Source organism: Heterodontus francisci, chromosome 12, assembly GCF_036365525.1.
Source record: "Heterodontus francisci isolate sHetFra1 chromosome 12, sHetFra1.hap1, whole genome shotgun sequence".
NCBI classification, from domain to species: domain Eukaryota; kingdom Metazoa; phylum Chordata; class Chondrichthyes; order Heterodontiformes; family Heterodontidae; genus Heterodontus; species Heterodontus francisci.
The window spans coordinates 111643220-111669306 of NC_090382.1; the positions used below are offsets into that span (position 1 = coordinate 111643220).

The 26087-nt window shown below is 46.1% G+C and overlaps 1 protein-coding gene across 1 annotated transcript in view; it reads left to right on the top strand.

The window, feature by feature from the left end:
- The window catches only part of LOC137376076 (protocadherin gamma-C5-like), a 187358-nt gene that overhangs the window by 140991 nt on the left and 20280 nt on the right, over positions 1–26087 (top strand). The gene's annotated exons all lie outside the window — the stretch shown is intronic.

A 26087-nucleotide genomic window follows, 5' to 3' on the forward strand; every position in this document is an offset into this window, starting at 1 on the left:
CTGTTGCCTACGGCAGAGTTCGGAGTTGGTGACTGGGGAACAGAGTTTGTAGCGAGGAGCAAAGACAAGAGAGGATGCAAGTGCCAAGTACTGTTGAGTCTTTGGTGCCCATAGGTGCCTATCCCAATTTCAGGAATAGAGGGGGAGAAAATTGGGCAATACAGATTTTCAAAACAAGAAACACGAATCATTTTTAAATGGAAAAGCAATAATAGGGATTGTAGCTCTACAAAGGTGCAGTGCTTAGTCGTATCTGGCGACATTTTTGGTGACAATTCTCCTTTTAATATGAATAGTTGTAACAGAAACTGTAATATCTGCTAACTTGAAAAGTGAAATTATGTTGCTTGTTAATGAAGGTACAACATATTTTCTAAAAAATTACTGCAACTGGCCAACGAACGACGACCACCAGTAGTCAGACTTGCCCTTGCTCTTTTAATCTCTATAATATTTTGTACTGCAAGTTGCTGGAAGAGCAAGAAGGAGATGGTGTGCTGCCCTCTACAGGGTGTTTGGGATCTGAGAGAACAGGGTAAGCAACTGTGTATGTTCTTAACCAATCAGACTGAAGGGCTGAAATTATACAACTGCACCCCCCCACTCCACGAGTGGCCTGGAGGTAGGGGGGAGGGGCATAAAATTGAATGGGAGGCAGGGTGTGCCATTCCCATCACCTTCTGACCCCCACTGCAATTTGACGAGCGGCGGGGGAGTGACAAATTGCCCGCCCACCCCAGGCCAATTAAAGCCCTTAAGTGGCCAATTAATTGCCACTTAAGAGCCTCCTCCCGCCACTGCTGATATATTACCAGTGGTGGACGGGCACCCATTTAAACTTCCTGATCAGGCACCCTGTGCCCACCGAGGCAGCCCAAAGCACAAGCTGCCCCCCGGACTACCTCCCCTTCCCTTCGATCAACCCTCCCCCCGCCGACTTGCTGGGTTCCTGCCGATTGTTCCCAGCTAGGCCCCAAACTCACTTACCTTCCTGAAGGGTGACACCCATCATCATCTTCTCGCAGGATGCAGCCCCAGCAGTGGCCAACACTCCCTGTGGTGCTGCTGGGACCCAAGCTGCTAGCCCTCTGATTGGCCGGCAGCTCTTGGAGACAGGACTTCCGCCTCAGAGGTGCGGAAGTCCCACCGAGGCCAATTAAAGGCCTGGACCATGTAAAATCACGGCATGGCTTCCAGGCTAGGCAGAGGCAGACTCGCCCCTGATTTTTTGGCTGGTGGGTGGGGCCTCCACCCGAACATAAAATTCCAGCCAACAATTGTGAAATGATCAATGTAAGGTTTGAGAAAGAAAGTGAATTAAAATGATGAATTCTGATTAAGTACAGAGATAAATAAAGAGAGGGAAAAAAAGATTGGATTATGACACCTAGAAAGAAAAGAGAAAATAAAAGTAAGTAAATCCCTGTAGCAATTAAAACCTGAAGGAATGAGACTCTAGACTTATAATCGTTAATTTTCAGTGCAAGAGAGGGTGATTGGCAGTAATTAAAACTTATCATGTTGTTAAAAGTGTACTTAGGCTAGAAGTATCTTGATTTGGCTTTTTGTGGCAAGCTTATTTCATATCTACCAAAAAGGAACATCAACCATTCAGGTTCTGGAACTTCACACCACTCAATGCAATTACAAAACAGTGAGATGCCATTTTCATGAAGTTAAGGGCAGAATAGTGCTCCTGCAACAGCTTGTGTATTTAATCACACATCCGTCCTCACCTGAATTTTTTATGGTAGTTGCAGATAAGTAATGGTGAGGGCTATTACTGCCATTATATTGCCAGGAATTTTTGGACCAGTGTGAAAAAGCAAATTTCCACTGCAGTATAAAATGCTGCCTTTAGCCCTGTGCCACTACCAAAGGTGGATGAGTTTGTGAAAAACAGACCAGTTTCACTGCTGTTACAACCAGGTGAGAAAGGTGTCCAGGGGTCTTTTACTGTCTTCACCTGGTTTTACTGTAACAGGGTTTTATTTTTAAACACACTGTTTTGAGTTCCCCCTTTATGAATTCTTGTTCACAGCCTTCCAATTATAAGGCAAAGAAATAAGCACATCAGGTTTTTCTTAGGTTTAAAGAAGAAAAGTGAAGTTTATTAAACCTTAAACATAAACTGTAATACGGTTAACACCTACGGATACACGACGCACCCACGCTAGCATGCACATGTGATGCACACATGCAAATAGGGACAGAAAAGAGCAGAAGAAAAAATAAAATGGAGAGGTTTGAGGCAATCTCTGTAGAGGGTTTTTTACTGTGCTTTGAGCTCACTGTAGGGTCCTTGATTGTAGGTCATCTTGCTTTTCTCTGGAGCCCAATATTCTTCTTAAGCCTTGTTCACTGTCGGAGACTTTTCTCTCTTGGGGTTCATATGTCTTCAGTGATTTCCAAAGCTGGTGAAAGCGAGATGAAAGCAGACAGGAGAGCGATGTTCTCAGTCCAGGAGCTAACAGCCTTCTGATTCCAAATTCTATAATGTTCCATATACAAAAACACACCGATCAGGTCGACGCAACATCGAGGGCCGAAGGGCCTGTACTGCGCTGTAATGTTCTATAAATTCCTTGCTGGAAGATCAAATTCAAAAAAACTCCATCAGTCATGTGACCAAACTGGCCTGACTACAACTGTTTGTGTATTCAGCCATTTTAGTAGCTTTTCAACATCTGGTAATCAAAAGTCCATTGTGGATTAAATTGGATCAGGGAAAAGCTCCTTTGTCCTTTGAAGTGCTTGTCTGTTGATATGGTAATGTATCTCTCCAGCCAAAGTCTCCAATTATTTTTTAAAGCAAGCTCTTTCTTCACCATCAGCAGTTTAAAATCAATGTTCCAGTGGCGAAATTAATTTTCCTCATTCTTGGCAGGTTTGCCTGACACCTCAACATCCAGGGGAATGAAAAGCGATTTGAAAAAAAAGGCACATTTCATGACAGGGTTTGACAGAAATATAAGATACAGAAAGAAAAAACATGCATTTCTCTCATTCATTTCCATTCATTCACCAATCTTAAAGTTTATTAAAAATGGTCTTTTCTGGGTGCCAGGGCTGCCTTAATTTTCTCTTTATTAGGAGAGGTAGTAGAGGGCGGGTCTATCCTGAACTCTTGGAGTCATGCAAAGGCTTTTGACTTCAGGGGATGGGTGATTCCCTTTTCCTCTGACAGTGGGGGAGGATTCTTTGTCACTCTCCCCTTTGTTCTCTGGGGCACCCCTACCTGCAGGTATGTGTGCAGACTTGACTGCACTCTCCTGTGGCACTTCGACTAGGTGAGGCATCACCCTCACAGTTTTTTCCCCCTCCAGACGTCTCTCTTTGTCTCTGCAGGTTCCTGTAAAAGCTCTTAGCAACTCTGGTGGAATGCTTCTAGAGTCTGCATTTACAAAGGAGGATGTGGGGTCTAACTTTTAACATTTTTCGGGGTTGGTTGACTGGACAGTAGGGGTTTTCATCTGGGATTCATCCGGGGCTTCCTTTAACCTGCCCTCTTGGTCACTTGCTCCCCTTCTCTTTCTAAGCATTTGCTAGCCGTGTGCTTGCCTGTCCCCTTTTGTTCTCGTCGGGGGTCCCTTACAGTTCATCAGCGTTCGGCTGGAGGGTCCTCCTAATACTGGTACAGGACTTAGGGGTGCAGGTTTCACAGCAAGTTTGGGTTTCCCCTCAACGTGACACCTGTGGCAACTCCTGCAGTTCTCCCCTACATCTTTGTAGAGTTCTGGCCAGTCAAACTGCTGTCTTATGCGGGCTTTGGTCTTTCATATACATGTATAGCCATTGTAGTCTCGTGGGCCGTTCTTAATATTTCTCCCCGGTATCTCTGTGGCACCACTAACTAGTGAACTACTGTCCACTCCTTGGCCCTCAGGTCTGTGAGGAAAACTCCATTTCCTCATCAGTACCTCATTCTTTAAATAATAGCAATCAGGGACTCCCTCTGCTTCACTTTCAGAGTGGGCAGCCTGTGCTAACTCTCGCAATACTGGATCAGCTCGCTGAGCCTCAGCTAGGGAAAATTCATTCCCTGGGTCTCCTAACTTTCCAAAGAAAGTCTCGGACAGGCAGACCTCATGGTCATCTGCCTGTAGTGCCAATGCAGACTCCTCTGGGAGAGCTGGTTTGATCATAGCCTGATCCACTACACATTCAGGGATTCTGCAGGGGACAATCTCCTGCCTCCGCCCTGTCTCTCTGACCTCCTGCAGTCTTTCTTTCACTACTGGGGGCCACCACCTTCACCCCTGCCAGATCATTACCTAGGAGCAGGTCAATCCCATTCACAGACAATCCCTATTGTCACCGGTCCCGAAACTAGGTTGCAGTCCAGGTGCACCCTGTGTAAAGGTACAGGCATACATTGCCATCCAATACCATTCACCACCATTCTGGTGTTCACTGCACTCTCTGCGGGAAAGGTCAGGCCTTTTCCCTGGTGGCCCCTGTGTCCCTGAGAATCACTATGGGCTTGCTGGTCCCACTCGAGGGGTATGGGGTTACTTTCCCTTCATTCACAAAACCCTGATAACCTTCAGGAATCCTATTAACTTTTCCTGCACTGGCTGTAGTAAGCTTCCTGGGTTGCACTCTTACTGCAGTTAAAGCCACAGCTTGTTCTGGAGGAGGGCCCCTGGTGTCTCCTGCTTTCCTTTTTCTTTCAGAACTGCCTGGGTGGATACCACCTTCCCACCCTTTGTCCTTCTCGGATTTGTGGGGGTGATTAGGAAAGGTTCTCCCCTGGGAAACTGACTTATAAATTAAAGCAAACTCATCGGCCAGAATGGCTGTTTGTTTGGCTCCCTGAACCCGCTGCTCCTCTGCATGCATCTTTATTGAGATTGGGAGAGAGGTTTTAAATTCCTCTAACAGGATTACTTATTTGAGAGTCTCATAGCTGAGCGGTATTTTTAAAGCCCTCAGCCAGTGGTCAAAAGCCAGCTGCTTACTTCTTTCAAACTCCAGATAAGTTTGATTGGCTTGCTTTTTGAAAGTTCTAAACTTCTGGCGATAGGCTTCGGGTACTAATTCATATGCCCCAAGGATAGCATTTTTGGTCAGTTCATAATTTGATGAACTCTCATCTGGTGACAAGGAATAAACCTCATGGGCTTTTCCGGTTAGTTTGCTTTGCATTAAAAGAGACCAAGTCTCAGTTGACCATTTTAGCTGCCATGCCAATCTCTCAAAGGACATGAAAAACACTTCCACATCTTCCCCATTGAATTTTGGAATTAATTGAGCGAGTTTTAGCAATTTGGTACCCAGCACTGAATTTTGCTCCTCCATATTGACCATGCTTTCACTGGGGTTACTCTGCCGCCCCCTAGTTAACTCAAGCCGCTTCAACTCTTGTTCTTCGCATTCTTTCCAGAATATTCTTTCTCTCCTGCCTTTCATTTTCTTCACATTCCTTTTGGAAGGCTCTCTCTTTCTCCCTCTCCTGCCTCTCTTTTTCTCTTTCTTCTAATTCAAGTTTCCTTTGTTCCAACTGTATCTTTGCTTACAATACCCTGTCAGATTCTGCTTCTAAACCTGTTTCTACTTCTTCAGATTCAAGGGAAAAATGGTTGGCCACTAGCCTTATGAGTTCAGACTTCCTAACCTTGCCACATACAGTGATCCCACACTGCTCAGTCATTTTTCTCAGCTCCTCCATAGACAGTGCTTTTACCTTTTCCCAAGTTACTTCTCTCTGGCTTGGAGAACTACTAGCTTCAGTTGCAGACATGTTATTTTTCAATCACACACCACCACAAGAAAACCTGTATTGAAATTTGATCTTTTTGATTGGGAACAATTTGGCTTCCCATTTCCAATTTCACTCGTTTGTCTGTGGGTAACGTTCTGAATGCTAGCACCCAAATTTCTGTTATGACCAGGTGAGAAAGGTGTCTAGGGGTCTTTTATTGTCTTCACCTTGTCTTATTGTAACAGGGTTTTATTTTTAAACACACTGTGTTTTGAGCTCCCTCTTTGTGAATTCTTGTTCACAGCTTTCCATTTATAAGGCAAAGAAATGAGCACACCAGGTTTTTCTTAGGTTTAAAGAAGAAAAGTGAAATTTAGTTAACCTTAAACTTAAACTGTAATACGGTTAAGGCCTACAGATACACGATGCGCCCATGCTAGCATGTACACACGATACAGACATGCAAATAGGACAGAAAAGAGCAAAAGAAAAAAGAAAATGGAGAGGTTTGAGGCAATTTCTGAAGAGGGGTTTTTACTCTGCTTCAAGGTCGCTGTAGGGTCCTTGATTGTAAGTAGTCTTGCTTTTTGTTGGGGTCCAGTATTCTTCTTAAGCCTTGTTCACTGTAGGAGACGTTTCTCTCTTGGGGTTCATATGTCTTCAATGGTTTCCGAAGCTGGTGAGAGTGAGATGAGAGCAGACAGGAGAGAAGTGTTGTCAGTCCAGGAGCTAACAGCCTTCTGATTCCAAATTCCTTGCTAGAAATTCAAATTCTAAAACCTCCAACAGTCAGTCAGTCATCTGACCAAACTGGACTGACCACGGTCTGTTTGTGTATTCAGCCATCTAAGTAGTTAACCTGGAATGCTTCAACGTCTGGTAATGAAAAGTCCATTGTGGATTAAATTGGAGCAGGGAATAACTCCTTTGTCCTTTGAAATACCTGTCTGTTGATATGCTAATGTTTCTCTCCAGCCAAAGTCTCCAATTGCTTTTTAAACCAAGTTCTTTCTTCACCATCAGCAGTTTAAAATCAATGGTCCTGTGGCAAAATTAATTTTCCTTATTCTTGGCAGGTGGGGGCTTGCCTGACACTGCCTTTTCACAAACTTCTGTTTGACTGTGTCAAAATTGCTGGCATGAAATCAGCAGTTAACAGGTAGTAAGTAATGTTATAAAACTGCCATCTAAACAATAAACAAAGATGCTCGAAATGCAAAAGCACAAATTAATCCCTATCTGTAAATCTAGGTTACCAATGACCTCTCATGACCAAGGAACAGCACAGCAGGTTCCCAGGAATTGAATGAGTAGTTAAATTAAGTCAGGAATGTGTAAATGGAACTACAAGTAAAGTAATTGTCAAATAGATGTGATAAAGATTGTAAAAAGAAGCAAGAACACATAGGCCTTGGAGATTAGAATATGGCTGCTTAATGTGTCACTTCTAAAATATCTAGGGAAATATCTCTTCTAAGATGGAACTGAAAGGAATTTTGAAGGAATATGTTAAGCTTCCATGCAAGTATCCCACAACATGATTTCAAAGTCATTGGTTTTATTTTGCTTTAATGCAATGATTATATGATATATTGCATTGTCCGAAATTCTCATATATCTCATATCACGGATGATCATCCTCTTTCTATTTCTTGGGAGTGATAAATTTCACATAGCAATATATTGTATACTTAATTGTCTGAGGCATTTTAATCTCACCATTGCTCCTGTTCAGTGATCCTTTGTATTTCCATATTTTTTCTTTCATAAACTGTCACTTTTGATTAGGATAGTGACTTTTCAAAAATATGCCAAGACTGCATAAAGTTGCATTTGCCCTGTATTTAATTTACCAGTACACTGCATCAGACTAATGTTCCATTTAGATTGCAGAATGGCTTCGGTTTGATATGGTTCTGCAAGATATTTTACCTTTAGGTGTTCTGGAATCCATCCCATTCACAATGATCACTATTTAAAATCATGATTCAGCTGCTAATTTGAGAACAGTGCACCTCTTCAATCTGCAGGTAATAAAAGAACTGCATACAGCCACTACCCTAGACATGGTGGGTAAAATTACTAATATGAATCTTGCATTTATAAAGCACATTTCATGACCATAGGATATCCCAAAACACTTTACAACTTTATGAGGGTAGTACATGTTGTAACGTAGGATTTGTGGCAGCCAATTTATGCGTAGCAGGATTCCAAAAACAGCAGTAATAATGAATAAATAATATGCTTATTTTGTTGAGCGATGTTGTTTCAGAGATAAACACCTTTTGAAATTGTGACCAGTGAGCTCTTACATCCATCTGAGAGAGCTCACAGTACCTTGGTTTGAAGTTTCATCCAAAAAGGTAGCACTTCAAACAGCACAGCAATCCATCAGTACTGCATTAGATTGTCAACAATGCTCAAGTCCTTGGAATGGGGTTTGAACCTACAATCTTCTGACTCAGAAGCAAAGTGCCATACTGAGCTACAGCTAGCATTTGGCCTGGGCTCGCTGATATTTGCTGTGGTAGTAACTAGACAATTTTCGGCCCCTTTACGTTGCTCCGGATTTTCAAATCTTCTCCTGAGGGCTGCAAATTGTCTGCATCTGCAATTAGTGCATATGAAATTTACCCCATGGAAATGAGGTGAGATGTGCAGTTCCTAGCCCTCTACATCCTACGACTAAATTTGCTGATGACACAAAGATATGTAAAAAAGGTAAGTTGTGAACAGAACATAAGGAGGCTGCAAAGGGATATAGATAGATTAAGTGAGTGGGTAAAGATCTGGTAAGTGGAGTATAATGTGGGAAAATGTGAAATTGTCCATTTTGGCGGGAAGAATAAAAAAGAAGCATATTATCTAAATAGTGAGAGATTGTAGAGCTCTGAGATGCAGAGTCTTTTGGGTGTCCAAGTGCATGAATCACAAAAGATTAGTACGCAGATTCAGCAAGTAATTAGGAAAGCTAATAGAATGTTATTGTTTATTGTGAGGGGAATTGAATACAAAAGTAGGGAGGTTATGCTTCAGTGTTACAGTGCATTGGTGACACCACAACTGGAGTACTGTGTACAGTACTGGTCTCCTTAATAAAGGAAGGATGTAAATGCATTGGAAGCAGCTCAGAGGAGGTTTATTGGACTAATACCTGGAATGGGCGGGTTGTCTTATGAGGAAAGGTTGGACGGGCTAGTCTTGTACCCGCTGAAGTTTAGGAGAGTAAGAGGCAACTTATGTGAAACATATAAGATTCTGAGGGGTTTAGTTTAGTTTAGAGATACAGGCCCCTTGGCCCACCGAGTCTGTGCCGACCATCAACCGCCCATTTATACTAATCCTACACTAATCCCATATTCCTACCACATCCCCACCTGTCCCTATATTTCCCTACCACCTACCTATACTAGGGGCAATTTATAAGGGCCAATTTACCTACCAACCTGCAAGTCTTTTTGGCTTGTGGGAGGAAACCGGAGCACCCGGAGAAAACCCACACAGACACAGGGAGAACTTGCAAACTCCACACAGGCAGTACCCAGAATTGAACCCGGGTCGCTGGAGCTGTGCGGCTGCGGTGCTAACCACTGTGCCACTGTGCCGCCCAATCTTGAGAGAATGGATGTGAATAGGATGTCTCTCCTTGTGGGAGAATCTAAAACTAGGAGTCACTATTTAAAAATAAGGGGTTGACCATTTAAGACAGAGATGAGGAGAAATTTTATTTCTCAGAGGATCATAAGTCTTTGAAATTCTCTTCCAATTGCAGTGGAAGCAAAGTCTTGAAATATTTTTAAGGGAGTGGTAGATAGATTCTTGATAAGCAAAGGGGTGAAAGGTTATTGGGGGTAGGTGGGAATGTGGAGTCGAGGTTACAATCAGATTAGCCATGATCTAATTGAATGGTGGAGCATGCTCGAGGGGCCGAGTGGCCTACTCCTGCTCCTAATTCAAATTTTTGTTTGTGCTCCTTTTTCCTTACTATGGAGGGGTGTCTGTGGTCAGGGGCATCTGATGAAACTGGCAGTGGGATGGGGCCAATTCTGATGATTCAGAGGAGAGAAGGTGGAAAGGAAAAGTAAGCTGAAGAGGTAAGTTCTACTGCGGATTTTCAGGCCGGGCGGCCTTATAGAACATAGAACATAGAACATAGAAAAATACAGCACAGAACAGGCCCTTCGGCCCACGATGTTGTGCCGATCCTTTGTCCTCTGCCAAGGACAATTTAATCTATACCCCATCATTCTCCTTTATCCATATACCTATCTAAAAGCCGTTTGAAAGTCCCTAAAGTTTCTGACTCAACAACTTCCCCAGGCAAGGCATTCCATGCCCCGACCACTCTCTGGGTAAAGAACCTTCCCCTGACATCCCCCTTATATCTCCCACCCTTCACCTTAAATTTATGACCCCTTGTAACGCTTTGCTCCACCCGGGGAAAAAGTTTCTGACTGTCTACCCTATCTATTCCCCTGATCATCTTATAAACCTCTATCATGTCACCCCTCATCCTTCTCCGTTCTAATGAGAAGAGGCCTAGAATGTTCAGCCTTTCCTCGTAAGACTTATTCTCCATTCCAGGCAACATCCTGGTAAATCTCCTCTGCACCCTCTCCAAGGCTTCCACATCCTTCCTAAAATGAGGCGACCAGAACTGCACACAGTACTCCAAATGAGGCCTTACCAAGGTCCTGTACAGCTGCATCATCACCTCACGGCTCTTAAATTCAATTCCTCTGCTAATGAACGCTAACACCCCATATGCCTTCTTCACAGCCCTATCCACCTGAGTTGCAACTTTCAACGATCTATGCACATAGACCCCAAGGTCTCTCTGCTCCTCCACATGCCCAAGAACCCTACCGTTAACCCAGTATTTTGCATTCGTGTTTGTCCTTCCAAAATGGACGACCTCACACTTTTCAGGGTTAAACTCCATCTGCCACTTTTCAGCCCAGCACTGCAACCTATCCAAGTCCCTTTGCAGACGACAATAGCCCTCCTCGGTATCCACAACTCCACCAACCTTTGTATCATCTGCAAATTTACTGACCCACCCTTCGACTTCCTCATCCAAGTCGTTAATAAAAATCACAAACAGGAGAGGACCCAGAACTGATCCCTGTGGCACGCCACTGGTAACTGGGCTCCAGGCTGAGTATTTACCATCTAAGACCACTCTCTGCCTTCTATCAGTTAGCCAATTCTTAATCCAAATGGCCACATTCCCCACTATCCCATGCCTCCTGACTTTCTCCATAAGTCTACCATGGGGGACCTTATCAAATGCCTTACTAAAATCCATGTACACCACATCCACTGGTTTACCCTCATCCACTTGCTTGGTCACCTGCTCAAAGAATTCAATCAGGCTTGTGAGGCAAGACCTACCCCTCACAAAACCGTGCTGACTGTCCCGAATCAAGCAGTGTCTTTCCAGATGCTCAGAAATCCTATCCCTCAGCACCTTTTCCATCAACTTGCCTACCACCGAAGTAAGACTAACTGGCCTGTAATTCCCAGGGTTGTTCCTATTCCCTTTCTTGAACAGGGGCACAACATTTGCCACCCTCCAATCACCTGGTACCACCCCCGTCAACAGAGAAGATGAAAAGATCATTGCCAGCGGCTCTGCAATTTCATCCCTTGCTTCCCATAACATCCTTGGATATACCCCGTCAGGCCCGGGAGACTTGTCTATCTTCAAGTTATTCAAAAACCCCAACACATCTTCCCTCCTAACGAGCACTTCCTCGAGCTTACCAGTCTGTTTCACACCGTCCTCTTCAGTAATACACCCCTTCTCATTCGTAAATACCGAAGAGAAGTACTCATTCAAAACCTCACTTATCTCTTCCGGCTCAACACACAGTCTCCCGCTATTGTCCTTGACCGGACCTACGGTCCCCCTAGTCATCTTCATATTTCTGACATACGCGTAAAAGGCCTTGGGGTTTTCTTTTATCCTACCCGCCAAGCATTTTTCATGCCCTCTCTTAGCTCTCCTAATCCCTTTCTTCAGATCCTTCCTGGCCATCTTGTATCCCTCCAGAGCTATGCCTGTGCCCTTTTTCCTCAACCTTATATACGCATCCTTCTTCTTCCTAACAAGACTCTCAACCTCTCTTGTCAACCACGGTTCCCTCACATGACCATCCCTTCCCTGTCTGACAGGGACATGCTTATCAATGGCCCCTACTATCTGCTCCTTGAAAAAGTTCCACATTTCGACCGTGCCCTTCCCTGCCAGCATATGCTCCCAACTTATGCTCCTCAGTTCCTGCCTGACAGCATCATATCTACCCTTCCCCCAATTGTAAACCTTGCCCTGTTGCACATACCTATCCCTCTCCATTACCACAGTGAATGCTACAGAATTGTGATCACTATCTCCAAAGTGCTCGCCCACCAACAGCTCTATCACTTGCCCTGGTTCATTACCTAGTACCAAATCCAATATTGCCTCCCCTCTGGTCGGGCAGTCTACATACTGAGTCAGAAAAGCTTCCTGGACATACTGCACAAACACTACCCCATCCAAACTATTCGATCTAAAGAGTTGCCAATCAATATTTGGGAAGTTGAAATCCCCCATAATTACTACCCTGTGACTTCTGCTCCTTTCCAAAATCTGTTTCCCAATCTGCTCTTCCACCTCCCTGCTGCTATTGGGGGGCCGATAGAAAACTCCCATCAAGGTGACTGCTCCTTTCCTGTTCCTGACCTCAACCCACAGTGCCTCAGTCGGCAGATCCTCCTCGAAAATTCTTTCAGCAGTTGTTACACTATTTCTAACTAACAATGCCACCCCCCCACCTCTTTTACCACCATTCCTAATCTTATGAAAACATCTATAACCAGGTACCTCCAAGAACCATTCCTCCCCCTCACCTATCCACGTTTCAGTGATGGCCACAACATCGTAGTCCCAAGTGCCCATCCACGCCTTCAATTCACTCACCTTATTCCTGATGCTTCTTGCGTTGAAGTATACGCACTTTAACCCTTCTCCGTGCCCATCTGTCCTCTGCGACAGTGCTACCTTCCCCAATACCTCACTACACTCTTTGTCTTTCTGAGTGGACCCACTGGTCCCTGGACTACAAGTCCGGTTCCCATCCCCCTCCCAAACTAGTTTAAACCCTCCCGAACAGTACTAGCAAACCTCCCTCCCAGGATATTGGTGCCCCTCTGGTTCAGATGCAGCCCGTCCTGTTTGAACAGGTCCCATCTTCCCCAGAATGCATTCCAATTATCCAAGAACTGGAAGCCCTCTCTTCTACACCATTCCTGCAGCCACGTGTTCAGCTGTGCTCTCTCCCTATTCCTAGCCTCACTATCACGTGGCGCCGGCAACAAACCAGAGATAACAACTCTGTCCGTCCGAGCTTTCAGCTTCCAGCCTAACTCCCTAAACTCACTTCTAACATCTGTGCCACCCTTCCTTCCTACGTCGTTGGTGCCAATGTGCACCACGACCTCTGGCTGCTCCCCCTCCCCTTTAAGGATCCTGAAGACGCGATCACAAACATCACGGACCCTGGCACCAGGTAGGCAACAAACCATCCGTGCGTCTCGCTTGCGCCCACAGAACCGCCTGTCGGTACTCCTCACCATCGAGTCCCCGATGACTAGTGCTCTCCCTTTCTCCCTCCTTCCCTTCTGAGCCACAGTGCAGGAACCCGTGCCAGAGGCCCGTTCACTGCAGCCTGCCCCCGATAGGCCGTCCCCCCCAACAGTATCTAAAACTGTATACTTGTTGCTGAGGGGAACGACCACAGGAGATCCCTGCACTGACCTCTTCCCACCTCTAACTGTTACCCAGCTGCCTTTGTTTTGTGGAGTAACGACATCCCTGTAGCTTCTATCTATCACCCCCTCAGCTTCCCGAATGATCCTCAGTTCATCCAGCTCCAGCTCCAGTTCCCTAACACGGTCTGATAGGAGCTGGAGACGGATGCACTTCCAGCAGGTGAAGTCGGCAGGGTCACCGGAGGTTCCCCTCACCTCGAACATACTGCAGGAGGAGCACTGCACTCCCCTGGCTGCCATTTCTTTTACTCAATTACCCCTTAATTAAGTACAAATATAGATATTAACAAAAACAGTGAAATAGCTTACCTGTTCAGTCCTTTTTGGCTAGAGGAGGAGGGTAAAAAGGGTCTCGGGTTAACTCTGCTCCGCACCTTTAAAGAAAATACCTACCCAGGAGTCCTTGCTGCCGTCCAGCTTCCGGTTCCTCCCGCGCCAAAAGTAACTTGAACACAAGGAAAACAGTAAGTACAACTTTTAAAACACAGCTCCTGTTGCCTTCACTTACCCACCGAAGAGTCGCTACCTTCTCCTGCTTCTCCGCCGGGAAATTATGTCTGCTGTTGCCCTACAGCAACCAGAGGAACTCAAGGCCACCAGCGAGACCTGCCCGATTCCCAGTGCAAGATTCTATTAGGACATATACTAATAACCTAACCCACCAAAACCTTGTGCACTGAACTTACACAGAGCAATACAGCCAAGCCAAGGAGAGGTCGGGAATTATTAAGTGCCATGCTGCCTTATTTGAAATAATGCAACGATAAAACAAAACCAAATGTTGGATGACTGTAGGCTTCTTGCCTTGGCAAGCTACATTTTATCTTGTCTAGCTATAAGAGAATTCTTCAACTGAATTTATGCTGTAATTATAGGGTCAATGCAAAGTGGTTTTGCTTCGCATGGCTGCTAAGAAGTTAGCAGAACCCTACCTGACTCTGGATTGAACCAAAGTTGACTTTTTTATATTGAGATCTCAGGATGTAGATGACGTTGGTAGGTCTTCTTTTTGAATCACATAATTCATGGATGAGGAAAATCATTGGTCCTTCTTACTTTGTCCACCCAATAAGATCTTAAAGTCTCCCCATTCTAGCAGTTCATTGTTTCTTTAGAGATTCTGAGCTTTTGCCTCCACTACTCTTCCTGGAAGTCTGTTCCATATGCTGATCACTCTTTTTGTAAAGAAGATGTTTTGGCCCACTGTCTTAAATTTCTCTTTAACGAGCTTAAATCCATGTCCCATTATCCTGTGCTAAACTTGCTGTACTATCACTATTAAACTTATTATATTCCGGGTATACATTTCTATTTCTCTTTATTGTTTTCTTGTAGATGCTTTTAAAACTGTACAACTTTAAGTTTCTCCAAGTTTCTCCACTTATTTCCTCAAAATTTAGACCTCTGAGACTCTTTTCTCCGCACTGCTTCCAGTTCTCCAATGTCTTCCTTGTGTCTTGGCAACCAGAACTGCACATAGTATTTAAAGGTGCAGTTTGGCCACAACCTCCTCTGTCTTATTTTGGCTATGTAGTTTAACATTCTATTGTCATTGTTGATCACTGGTCTTTAATAGTTGGATGTTGTGAGTGTCGCATTTACTAAGACTCCAAAGTCTCTTTCAGCTTTATCCTTAGCATAAAGCACTGACATCACTTATGTATATGTGACCCTTAGCATTTGTATTAACTCCACCGATCATTTTCTGCCTACAAACATTTTCATTCATGTAATTCTGTACTTTTGGAGCAGCCTCCTTTGAATTTGATGTTCCTCCTAGTTTGGTACCATCTTCAAATTTTACCTTTTCATTGTCATAGAGTCATTACAGCATAGAAGGAGGCCATTTGGCCCATTGAGTCCATGCCAGCTCTCTGTAGCACAATCCTCCAGTCAGTCCCCTGATCTATCCACATAGCCCTGCAAGTTTATTTCTCTCAAGAGCCCATCCAATTTCTTTCTGAAATCATTGATCGCCTCTGCTTCCACCACCCTTGTAGGCAGTGAATTCCAGTGGTTCAGTATTTTGTTGCAATTGTTTCACAACTCTGTTGTTTGATAGGCCACTTCAAAAGACCTTAAGAGTGGGGCTGGAGTCACATGGAGGCTGGACCAGTTATGAATAGCAAGTTGCTGAAGAACTTTGGTGAACCTGTTGGGTCAGTTTGGATACTCATTTCCCCAGGCCCATGTATTACTTGATTAGTTGAACTCAATTTCACATGGTGACATGTGAATGTGCCATCTTTGGGTTGCTAGTCCAAAACCATTACCGCGACACTGCAATATTCTTTCGAGCCATCAGAGTTTGATTCCACATTTACAGTGCAAAATTTTAATGTCACTGTGGAGCAAAAAACAAACTTCAATTTGACACAGCACTTGTAGGGTGAATGCAATCCTCATGTTTACCAAGAAGGTTAAACAAAAAAGCGTCGGCAGGGTAAATTTGATGAGCGTACAGTAACAGCAGGGAGCTTCACCCTCTGACAAAGTATACCAGAAAATCGCTCAAAGAGCTCATTGGAAAATTATACCTTGAGTGTCAGCCCTGGTTCTTGTGCACTTTCTTACAAGACAATTAAAGAGCAGCTTTGGCTGTTATCTTGTTGCGAAATGGTGCAAATTAACTGCGAATAGACATAAGGGGAAGGTGAGAAATTTTGACAACCTGGTTGATTCACTTATCTACTCACCACTCTTTTTTTGTCTAATATTCCATTTTTTCATATTCAAAAATATATTTACATATATATATTTTATGAAGTGGTTCTACATTTTGATTCCATTGTGATTGCAAAAAGAGTACATTGATATCAATATAGGTTTTGTCACAACTATATTTCTGCTAGTAGCAATATGCATCAACCATCAATGTGCTTGTTCTTGGGTTCTCGACAATAGTTAGGTCTTAAAATGAATGAAGACTGTTCTTGTTAGTTGTCAAGTCAGGAGGAGTGGTCAGTGGTGAGTTACCGTGTTTAAAGTACAGTGTTTGCTGAGAGATCCTACAAGAACAGAATCCAGATCGCTTGGCATTTCTGAAGTTGCACGTGGAGTCTGAACAGCCCTCACTGTGATCTGGGACATATCCCATATATGCATGCATGACCTGTTTTTTTTTGCTGTGGGACTACACTTCATCACAGGAAATGGATGCAACTTCTTTCAGCTATTAATGTGACTGGTACTAACATGCTTAATTTGGGGAAACCCTCATTCTTTAGTGGATAGACCCTGCAAGCATTGAACTGACCTGGGTCATTGGGGTCTATAAAACTAGATGTGATCTTCATAGTGTGCCACATGGCTATCTATAATAGCTGGATGCGGAGGCATGACCAGTAGTGAGGGATCAAGATTTGAGGAGTGTGAAAATCTAAATTTAATGCCTCACGAGCTGGTAACTTCTACTATTCTACTGAACTCACCCACTGTCATTTATCCACTACTGTATATTGCTGGTGCAAACACAACGGGCCGAAAGGCCTCCTTCTGTGCTGTAACCATTCTACGATTTTATGTCCTACACAAGTAGTTGATGCCCACTGTGGCCCTGTGGCCGACAGTAGTTTTATTGATAGATGTGTTTTCCAGGAATCAGTCACAATCTGTCGCACTCTAAGTGCTGAATTTTATATCGGTGACAGGGGTTTCAGTGCCGGGGGGTGGGGGGTCCACCATCCCTGCCCTCCATTGAACCCCCGGCTCAATTAAACAGCGGGCAGGCAATTAACTGCCCGTTATTAGGAACACCGCACCTTTAATGGACAAAATCCCACCTCCAGAGCAGCTGGCTAGACAGCAGTACCGGCAGCGCCACCAGGAACAGTGGTCACTGCCCGTATTGCAGGAGTCCCAGAGCAGCAAAGACGGAGGAAACCCTACGACAAAGGTAAATGGGGTCAGCGTCACTGGGGCCAGTCAGGCAGGCCCGGTGAGGGAGTAGGGGAGTGGTTGGTGAGGGCAGAGGGGGTCTTGCCATGAGAGCAGCCAACGCTGCCGGGGGGGCTTTCTGTGGGCCATGGATTGCCCCCAGAGGAGGGAACCCAATCCCCGAGCTCACTAGGAGGCCACCAGGTCTTACCTGGCAAAACTGGAGTCAATGGGAATCAGGGGGAAAACTTTCCACTGGCTGGAGTCATACCTAGCGCAAAAGAAGATGGTTGTGGTTGTTGGAGGTCAAACATCTCAGCTCCAGGACATCACTGTAGGAGTTCCTCAGGGTAGTGTCCCAGGCCCAACCATCTTCAGCTGTTTCATCAATGATCTTCCTTCAGTCATTAGGTCAGAAGTGGGGATGTTCGCTGATGCTTGCACAATGTTCAGCACCATTCACGACTCCTCAGATATTGAAGCAGTCTGTGTAGAAATGCAGCAAGACCTGGACAATATCCAGGCTTGGGCTGATAAGTGGCAAGTAACATTTGCACCACACAAGTGGCAGACAATGACCATCTCAAACAAGAGAGAATTTAACCATCTCCCCTTGACATTCAATGGCATGACGATCGCAGAATTCCCCACTAGCAACATCCTGGGGGTTACCATTGAACAGAAACTGAACTGGAGTAGCCATATCAATACCGAGGCTACAAGAGCAGGTCAAAGGCCAGGAATCCTGTGGTGAGTATCTCACCTCCTGACTTCCCAAAGCCTGTCCACAAGGCACAAGTCAGGAGTGTGATGGAATACTCTCCACTTGCCTGGATGGGTGCAGCTCCAACAACACTCAAGAAGCTCGACACCATCCAAGACAAAGCAGCCTGCTTGATTGGCACCCCATCCACAAACATTCATTCCCTCCACCACTGATGCACAGTGGCAGCAGTGTGTACCATCTACAAGATGCACTGCAGCAATGCATCAAGGCTCCTGAGACAGCACCTTCCAAACCCGCAAACTCTACCACCTAGAAGGACAAGGGCAGCAGATGCATGGGAAAACCACCACCTGCAAGTTCCTGTCCAAGCCACACACCATCCTGGCTTGGAACCATATAACCGTTCCTTTACTGTCATTGGGTCAAAATCCTGTAACTCCCTTCCTAACAGCACAGTGGGTGTAACTACCCCACATGAACAGCAGCAGTTCAAACAGGTAGCACACCACCAACTTCTCAAGGGCAATTCGGGATGGGCAATAAATACTGTACGAGCCTTATCTTTTGCACTAATATGCTGGGATCCCCCATCATTGAGGATGGGGATATTTGAGGAGTCACCTCCTCCTGTTAGTTGTTTAATTGTCCACCACTATTCGTGACTGGATGTGGCAGGACTGCAGAGTTTAGATCTGATCCGTTGGTTTTAGGATTGCTTAGCTCTGTCTATCACATGCTGCTTACGCTGTTAGGCATGCAAGTAGTCCTGGGTTGTAACTTCACCAGGTTGACACCTCATTTTGAGGTATGTCTGGTGCTGCTCCTGGCATGCCCTCCTGCACTCTTCATTGAGCCAGGGTTGATTCCCCCAGCTTGATGGAAACAGGGGACTTGGGGAAGTGCCGGGCCATAAGGTTACAGATTGTGGTTGAGTACATTTCTGCTGCTGCTGATGGCCCACAGCACCTCAGGGATGCTCAGTTTTGAATTGCTAGATCTGTTCAAAGTCTATCCAATTTAACACGATGGTAGTGCCACACAACACGATGGAGTTGTGAAGGCGGGACTTCATCTCCACAAGCACCATGCAGTGGTCACTCCTACCAATACTATCATGGACAGATGCATCTGCAACAGGCAGATTGGTGAGGACAAGGTTCCCTGACCACCTGCCGCAGACCCAGTCTAGCAACTATGTCCTTTAGGACTCGGCCAGCTCAGTCAGTAGTGGTGCTACCTAGTCACTCTTGGTGGTGGACATAGATGTCCCCCACCCAGAGTACATTCTGTGCCCTTGCCACCCTCAGTCCTTCCTCCATGTGGTGTTCAACATGGAGGAGTACTGCAAATTACCATTTTCTTGCAAATTTATGCATGTGAATTATCAACACTTTAAAATCTGATTGTTGCATTTCAACTAGCCAGTTCCAAGTGTTTGAAGATACTCTTGGGAGGGACAAGAATCTCACAGGTGTGAATGTGTCCCAGCGCCATTATCAAAATGCAGGAAGTGAAGGGCAAAAGCAAACATAGATCAGCAAATAGCTTATGTTGGGAATGCCTTAAAGATGCAGGGATTATTGACAATGGGCTCTTGGTGTTTCTGCATTATTTACATTTGATTATCCAAGACATATTCGTACATACGTGCCAAGTCCCAGTCTCAAATTCACAGATACACTCCAGGACAAGAGAGAACAGCATGGGTGGAGAGTGGGCTACATATATTGATATTGAAAGAGAAAGAAAGAACCAGACACATGGGAACAGAAAGAACCACATTTACACATGAAGGTAATGAAGAGAGCCACTGGCATACAGAGGGACTGAGAGAGACAGAAACATGATAACAGACAAAGAAAGAACCAAAGACAATGATAGAGAACCACAGGCACACATTGGAATATGGGCATTGAATTTCTGCAGGAATTCTCCCAATCATATAGTAATATAATTGGAAAATCCGTAATGCCTGCTTTCATTCTGATCTATCCAGTCAAAGCCAGAGAATCACTTGCAATGGCTTCTTTTCCCCATATTTAATTGGAGAACATTTTTATCCATCCAATACTGGATGTCAGATAAGCAGTCTGATAACTTAGCAACAGTGGAGGAGTCAGTACCGCATCACTACTTCTGGTGTCCCCAAAGGATCTATCTTTGGCCCACTCCTATTTCTCATCCACGTGCTGCCTCTCAGTGACATCACTGAAAGCACAGCATTATTTTTCACATGTGCACTGACAGCACCCAGCTCTACCTCACCTTGTCTCCTCCACTGTTGCTAAATTATCAGGTTTTATTACACTAAATGTGTTATATAAATATAAGCTTTTGTTGTTATTGCCTCGAATGTTCCACCACAGTTAGAACAGATGATTAGCTATACTTCCATCAGAGTTTAACTCCACAGAGAGTAAGACAAAGCCATAAATGAAGAAAACCAGAGTGTGACAGGGAGCAAGAAGGACCATGGGATGAGTTTCCATGGGGATTCGCCTGCCTGTCCACTGCCACTTCAACTAAAGAACTTGATTTATGCTTTTTTGACATGGTATGCATGGCTCTTCCGCTGAAGTTATGGCAGAAAGGTGAGCGTATCCCACGGATATCTACTCTCTATAGATACAGGGACAATAATATTTAGATACACAGAGAGAGGGAATAGGTTTGATGATTTATTTTGAAGGACTGATTTGTTGGATGAATGAGTTGTACACAAAGGCAAGTTGACTGAATATAAAATATCGAAGTCATTTTGCTGCATAACTTATGAATGTGCTGTTTCCTTTTCTTGCTGTCCAGCAAAATAAGGCATGGGGAATGCTATGGGGAAGCAAGTTTGCTACAGCTCTGTATATCAGAGAACTACATTACAAATAGAATTATTCAACAGAGCTATTCAGCCTGCAGCTCATCTTGGTCTGTCTAGCCTTTATAATGTAAATACCCGCAGTGGCGTGATTAAAATTAGGAGCAAGCATAACATTGGGGAATCAGAGCCTGGAGTTTCTGTTTAGTTGATCAATTCTCCCTGAATTTGCAAAACCAGATCAAAAGGTCACGGAGTTCTCAGTGCAAATTACTTTCTGCCCAAATCAAGTTTCTATTACCTTTTGATCCAGTATGAAACATTGGGCTAGGAGTTTGCCCTACCCACAAAATTGGCCACGCCTCAAGATCAAGTTAATCACCTTTGAGAGTTTCCACTAAATGTGTTCCTTTACAGGCCTTCGAGAAAGCTCTAAAAATTAAGCTGGTATTTTGGCCGCAAGGACACTAAAAATGTTTTAAATGCTTTTGATTTTTTTTTGTTTACTAAGAAGCTGACTATTATAATCCACTGCAATGAGCAAATGATTCTGTAATAAAAACAGAAAGTGCTGGAAATATTCAGCAGGTCTGTCAGCATTGGTGGAGAGAGAAGCAAAGTTAACATTTCAGGTCTGTGACCTATCATCATAAATGATTCTGTATATTTTTTTAAAGTAATTTTCAGTTATTTAAAATTGGATTACCCACAAGTGATTTTTTTTAAATTTCCAAAATATACTTTATTCATAAAAATCTGTAAAAATTACATTGCCAAACAGTTTCCAAACAGCACCAAAAAATACAAACATTGCAAGGGAGATCAGTTTCCTTCAATACTGTCATGAGTTTCTTCCCAACCCTTCCGTTACACAATTGTCATGTCAGTTACAGTTTTACATTTACAGCAATTGAGAATATTAACGATACAGTTCGAGGGGTTTCCCATTGATCCAGCCCCTCAGTCCAGCTTGGTGGGGGAACCTTACACTGTGGTCCTTCCCCATTGAACCTTTGCTGCGGCTGCCCCAAGCTTTAGTGCGTCCCTCAGCACGTAGTCCTGGACCTTGGAATGTGCCAGTCTGCAACATTCGGTGGTGGACAACTCTTTGCGCTGGAAGACCAGCAAGTTTCGGGCAGACCAAAGGGCGTCTTTCACCGAATTGATAGTCCTCCAGCAGCAGTTGATGTTTGTCTCGGTGTGCGTCCCTGGGAACAGCCCGTAGAGCACAGACTCCTGTGTTACAGAGCTGCTTGGGATGAACCTTGACAAAAACCACTGCATCTCTTTCCACACCTGCTTTGCAAAGGCACATTCCAGGAGGAGGTGGGCGACCGTCTCTTCCCCACCACAGCCAACGCGGGGGCACTGTGCGGAGGGGGCGAGACTTCGGGTGTGCATGAAGGATCTGATGGGGAGGGCCCTTCTCACCACCAGCCAAGCTACGTCTCGGTGCTTGTTTGAAAGTTCTGGTGATGAGGCATTCCGCCAAATGACTTTGACGGTCTGCTCGGGGAACCATCCGACAGGATCCACCGTTTCCTTTTCCCGTAGGGCCTTGAGGACATTCCGTGCAGACCACTGCCTGATGGACCGGTGGTCAAAGGTGTTTTTCCGCAGAAACTGCTCCACGAAGGATAGGTGGTACGGCGCCGCCCAACTGCATGGTGCGTTCCGCGGCAATGTGACCAGGCCCATCCTTCGCAACACCGGGGACAGATAGAACCTCAGCACGTAGTGACACTTGGAGTTTGCGTACTGGGGATCTACACATAGCTTGATGCAGCCGCACACAAAGGTGGTCATCAGGATGAGGGCCACGTTGGGTACATTTTTCCCGCCCATGTCCAGAGATTTGAACATCGTGTCCCTCCGGACCCGGTCCATTTTAGATCCCCAGACGAAGCGGAAAATGGCTCGGGTAACTGCCACGGCGCAGGAGTGGGGTATGGGCCAGACCTGCGCCACGTAGAGCAACAACGTGAGCGCCTCGCACCTGATGACCAGGTTCTTACCCACAATGGAGAGAGATCGCTGCCCCCACATGCCCAACTTTTGTCGTACCTTGGCTACTCGCTCCTCCCATGTTTTGGTGCACGCCCCGGCCCTTCCGAACCATATCCCCAGCACCTTCAGGTAATCTGACCTGACGGTGAAGGGGACAAAGGATCGGTCAGCCCAGTTCCCAAAGAACATGGCCTCGCTCTTGCCGTGGTTAACTTTGGCTCCCGAGGCCAGTTCGAACTGGTCGCAGATGCTCATCAGTCTGCGCACGGACAGCGGATCCGAGCAGAAGACGGCGACGTCATCCATGTACAGGGAGGTTTTGACCTGAGTGCCTCCGCTGCCTGGGATTGTCACCCCTCTTATGCTCGCATCCTTCCTAATAGACTCAGCAAAGGGTTCAATACAGCAAACAAACAAGACCGGGGACAGAGGACAGCCCTGTCTGACTCCAGATTTGATCGGGAAACTTTCAGATTCCCACCCGTTGATTGACACTGCGCTACTGATGTTTGTGCAGAGCAGTTGGATCCAATTGCAGATTCCCTCCCCAAACCCCATTTTGGAAAGCACGTCCATCATGTAGGTGTGCGATATCCTGTCAAAAGCCTTCTCCTGGTCCAGGCTGATGAGGCAGGTGTCCACCCTCCTGTCCCGTACTTAGGCGATCGTATCCCTGAGTAGCGCGAGACTATCAGAGATCTTCCTGCCGGGTACAGTACAGGTCTGATCGGGGTGAATCACCAACTCCAGAGCAGACTTGACTCGACTGGCTATGACTTTGGACAGAATCTTGTAATCAACATTAAGCAGTGAGATGGGCCGCCAATTTCTGATTTCTGCCCTCTCCCCCTTCTGCTTGTAAATGAGGGTGATGATGCCTTTTCTCATGGATTCTGACATGCTGCCGGCCAGGAGCATACTCTCGTATACTTCCAGCAGGTCCGGGCCGACCCAGTCCCACAGGGCCGAGTACAACTCGACCGGTAAGCCGTCGCTCCCGGGGGTTTTACTCGTCTCGAAAGACTCGACGGCCTTTGTCAGCTCGTCCAGAGTTAGCGGCTTGTCCAGTCTCTCCCTCCTGCTGTCATCTAGGACCTCTGTGATAGATGACAGGAAGGACTGGGAGGCTCTGCTGTCTGTGGGCTTCGCGTCATACAGCCCAGCATAAAAGGATTTGCTGATCCTTAGTATGTCGGATTGCGAAGACGTTACCGAGCCATCTTCTTCCTTCAGGCTGCTGATAACAGAGCTCTCTCTGTGTACCTTTTGGAAGAAGTAACGCGAGCACGTCTCATCCTGCTCGATGGAGCGGACTCTGGACCGGAAGATGATCTTGGAGGCCTCCTTGGCAAAGAGCGAGGCCTGCTGGCTCTTCACCTCTTGGAGGTCCTCCTTGACCTCGACCCCCATTGACTGCAACCGGAGTAGATTTTGCATAATTTTCTGGAGTCGGGACAGTTCCCTCTGTCTCTCTCTCGCCTTCTGAACACCTTTGTGGATGAAGAACCTCTTGATGTTCTCCTTAATCGCTTCCCACCAGTGAACTGGAGACTCAAAGAGGGGTTTCACGGTCCTCCAACCATTGTAATCCCTTTTGAGTTCCTCAACGTTCTCTGGGGTCAGCAGTGTCGCATTGAGCTTCCACGTCCCTCTGCCAACCCGCTGGTCGTCCTGTAAGTGACAGTCGGCCAGTAAGAGGCAGTGGTCGGAGAAGAACACCGGCTTGACGTCGGTGGATCCGACCGTGACCGCACGGGACACAAACAGGAAGTCAATCCTGGAACGGGCAGACCCGTCCGATCTTGACCATGTGTATCTGCGCTGCGCTCCGTCTGCAGGTTTGCTGAAGACGTCGTGCAGTTTGGCATCCTTAACTGTTTCTATTAGGAATCTGGACGTAGCGTCCAGTTTGCTGTCGTCACTGCCGGATCGTCCAGCCGCATCGATGATGCAGTTGAAGTCACCGCCTAGGATGACCGGCCTGGATGTCGCCAGCAGCAGTGGGAGCTGCTGGAAGACGGTCAGCCGCTCGCTGCGTTGTACCGGGGCGTACACGTTGATCAACCGGAGCGGAGCGTTGTTGTACATCACGTCTGCTATGAGGAGGCGGCTGCCCACCACCTCCTTAACTTCGGAGATGGTGAAGTTACCTCCCCGCAGCAGAATACCCAGGCCGGAGGAACGGCAGTCATTACCCCCCGACCAGATCGATGGCCCGTGGGACCACCATCGCGACCACTGCCTGTAGGTGCTGAGGTGTGGTATTCCACACTCCTGCAGAAACAGTAGGTCAGCTTTGACCTTGGCAAGGTAATCCAAGGTTGAAACACATCGCGTAGTCGATTTAATGCTACGCACATTAATGGAAGCAATTCTTATACCCATTTTTTACTAAAAATTAGTTGTTGCTTCCCATGCCATTTGTCCTCGCTAGTCCCAGTCCTTCCCCTTCGGGATGTTCCTGCATACCCATCGTATGCGCAAGCAGTTTCACGTTGGTTGGGCTCAGAAACCCCTCCTGATTTTTCATGCAGGGTTTGTGCCGCTCGGGTGACATCAGGGGGGTCTTGTAGGCAGAGAGCATTGGGTTGTCCTCCGCTGCTTCCATCTGTTCCTCCTCGAAAACATCACAGCTCCCGGTCTCCCGGAGCTCAGGTGCGCCAGATGTGTCTTTGCTCCCGGTGTCCCGGAGCTGAGAAGCGTTGGCCACGTCGTTACGTGTGGGGAATTGGGGTTGGGGCACGCCGGGCCCATCACAGCTTCCAGTGCCCGGGGGCTGGGATGCTTTATCATCCATCTGATTGCAGTCTGATTCAGAAGAGAGCCTCCTCTTGCCACTGGTTTGGGTGGTGGCTTTGGGATGTTTTTTCTTTGTGGTTTTCCTCTGGACCACTTGCCACTGACCTGTTTGTCCATCTGCTGCCTCCTCCTCCATTGATTCTGTCTGTGGAGGAGGGGTTTCCGGGCGCTGGGTAGGTGCTGGGTCGTTGGTTTCAGCCGCCTCCCCTTCCTTCTTAGGTTGAAGTTCCTCACTGCGGAGAAGGTTGCTGGTCTCCTTTCGAACAGCGGACGCCTTCGTCGAACCTTCGCCCGGCCATTCCTTGGACCTTGCCGCCTGAGCATAGCTGAGACAACGTTTGGGG